Source organism: Arachis ipaensis, chromosome B06 (assembly GCF_000816755.2).
Source record: "Arachis ipaensis cultivar K30076 chromosome B06, Araip1.1, whole genome shotgun sequence".
Taxonomy (NCBI): domain Eukaryota; kingdom Viridiplantae; phylum Streptophyta; class Magnoliopsida; order Fabales; family Fabaceae; genus Arachis; species Arachis ipaensis.
The window spans coordinates 115,623,948-115,627,449 of NC_029790.2; positions in this window are offsets into that span (position 1 = coordinate 115,623,948).

Sequence of the window (3,502 nt, forward strand, 5' to 3'; positions counted from 1 at the left end):
TAGCCAGAAAGTTTCTAGCGAGATTCTCCATCCAGAAGAACAAAACTAAACACGCCCCAAGCCTATTAGGGATCAAGCAAGGAGATCGGGAAAGTTTTCGCAGCTACATGAAAAGATTCAACAAAGCATGTTTGGACATACAAAACCTACCAACAGAAGCAGCCATTATGGGTCTCATCAATGGCCTACGAGAGGGACCTTTTAGTCACTCCATATCAAAAAAACATCCCACATCTCTGAATGAAGTGCAAAAACGAGCAGAAAAGTACATCAACATGGAGGAAAACTCCCGACTAGGAGAGACCTCAAAATCCGGATTTTCCTATTCCTCCCAAGATAAGGATAAAGAGTCCAAGAAAAAAGAAGATCAGCATGGAGAAAAGATCAAGACATACTACAATTACACCCCTCTTCGAGTGTCTTGTAGATGTCTATCGAGAAGTATGCCACACTGAAAAGATACCGCCACCTCGTCCACTCAAAGCAAGAAAGGAGGAGAAAATTGGATAGAATACTGTGAATACCATCGAATCTATTGGCATCCCACCAACGAGTGCTTCGATTTAAAGAACATCATAGAAAAATTAGTGAGAGAGGGGAGACTAGATCGGTACCTAGCCAGCAAAACAGATGAGCCAAGAAAAAGAAGAAGGGACGAAGAGGTTGGACGAACTGAACGACCATCTTGTACCCCGGAGAGACATGTCCACATGATACACGGAGGATTTGCGGGAGGAGGAATCTCCAAATCATCTCACAAAGACATCTGAATGAGGTATATCATGTCGAAGGAGGAGAAGGAGCACCCGAACTCCCCACTATCACCTTCACCAAAGAGGACGGAACTGGCGTCATCTCAGGACATGACAATCCCATGGTCATCACTATCATATTAGCCAACGCTAATCTCCACCGCATGTTGATAGACCAGGGAATCTCGGCCGACATACTGTTCAAAACCGCCTTCGACAAACTCGGCCTAGAGAAAAAAGAGCTCAGAGCATATCCGAACAGCCTATTCGGGCTGGGAGACACTCCAAATTCAACCACTTGGATGCATCTCATTGCACACAACCTTTGGAAAAGGGAATCGGTCAAGGACACTCAACATAGATTACATCGTAGTCGACGTAAGTACAACTTAAAATGCCTTGATAGGTTGGACAACGCTAAATCAACTCGGCGCAGTAGTCTCGACTCCACATCTGTGCATGAAGTTCCCAACCACAGAAGGAATCACTACAATAAGAGCAGATCAGAAGACAGCACGCCGCTGTTACAACGAAAGTCTAAACCTCAGGGGCAAAGGAGAAAAAATCCACACCATTGAACTCGGGAGAGCTCAAGGGCGAGAAGAACTTCATCCACAACCTGAAGGCGAGACCGAAAAAGTCCAAATCGGAGACACTCCAGAAAAAATAACTAATATTGGCGCAATCCTAAAAGGAGACGTAAAGGAGTCCCTCATACTGTTCTTAAGAAACAATGTCGACCTCTTTGTATGGAAGGCCGCAGACATGCCGGGCATAGATCCTAAGTTAATGTGCCACAAGTTGGCAGTTTACCCAGGATCTCGGCCAGTACAGCAGAGACGTAGAAAGCTCAAACCAGAACGATCCCAGGCTGTGGAAGAGCAAGTACAAGCTCTACTGGAGGCAGGATTCATAAGAGAAGTCAAGTACCCGCTATGGCTAGCTAACGTCGTATTGGTGAAAAAATCAAATAGGAAGTGGCGGATGTGCACCGACTACACTAATCTCAACAAAGCCTGCCCAAAAGATCCATATCCACTCCCAAGTATCGACGCTCTAGTAGATGCCTCCTCTGGATATAAATACCTCTCGTTTATGGACGCCTATTCAGAATACAATCAAATCTCGATGTACCCACCTGATCAAGAAAAAACCTCATTCTTAACCCCGAAAGCAAACTACTGCTACATCGTCATGCCATTCGGATTCAAAAATGCAGGAGCCACTTATCAAAGATTAATGAATAAGGTCTTCGCATAACACATCGAAAAATTCATGGAAGTCTACGTGGACGACATGTTAATAAAGACACAAAATGAAGAGTCGTTACTGTTTGACCTCACCCAAGTATTCGATACTATAAGAAGGCATGACATGCGACTTAACCCTGCAAAATGCACCTTCGCAGTAGAAGCTAGCAAATTCTTGGGTTTTATGCTCACACAAAGAGGAATCAATGCAAATCTGGATAAATGTCGGGCTATACTCGACATGAAGAGTCCGACCTGTGTCAAAGAGGTACAACAACTCAATGGAAGATTGGCAGCCTTGTCCAAAAGGTTTCTGGGACAACCACCTATTCTAACTCGGCCACGGGAAGGAGAACCACTTGTATTGTACCTCGCAGTAGGAAATCGAGCAGTAGCCTCAGCGCTGGTTCGAGAAGGCGACAGTGGACAACAACCTATATACTTCATCAGCAAAGCACTACAAGGGTCCGAACTGAACTACCAAAAAATAGAAAAATTCGCCTATGCTCTCATACTAACATCTCGACGACTTCGCCCATATTTCCAAGCTCACATCATCAGGATTTGGACTAACCCCATAAAAGGCATTCTGTAGAAAACGGATTGAGCAGGTCGTCTAGCCTAAGTTTTCACAAGACATTATGTATTAAATACGAGAAATCAAAACCATACCTTACCCGATTTTCCGATAACCCAGAACACCTCAAGCATTTTCGAACCACAAACTCCACAACTCCAGCCCCCTCACCAATGATAGCCGACCTCCAAGGTAATCCTCTAGCTTCCAATTTCTCAAACTAACTCCAACTGATAACCAGTTTCAATCTAACATCATAATTATCACTATAATCAATATAGAGTTCACTAAATCAACATCTCACAAAAGGTTGGAGGGTTCTTACCTTGCCCATAGTTCAAGTGAGTCAAACCCAACAAAAACCCACAAGCTAACTCGAACTTAAACACCGAAATCATACAAAATTCAACATGCATTCGTATTGAATTTTGAAACTGAAGTGGGAACATATGGGTGTACTAGATTGAATTTTTTACTAAATTAGTTAGTGGGCTTTGTAGAGAATTCTGAGACAAATGCGTGGCCACTGATGGCTCGTCAATCGGAGCTCCGGATCAAAAGTTACAAGAATTTAAAGTTGAATTGAAATTGAAACCTAGGTTTTTTCTCCTTCCCTTACCTTGCATGGCTTCAGCATTCTTGGCTGAAGAGAAGAAGAGAATTGGCTCTTCTTATATGTGGTTGGGCTGATGGGTTGGACCTTGGGCCTATTTTGGGTCCGGTTTAATCGGTTCAACTCAATTTTGGGCCAAATTCTTTAAAATTAGTGTCAAAATTCTTGTTTTAATTAGTTCTACCTCAATAAATCATAAAATTTTATTTTCTAATTTAGTTGATTAATAATTAAATTATTAACTAATTATTCACCAATTACTCGGGGTTTACAATATCAATCCATCAAAAGTAAAATTTTTTTATTGAAT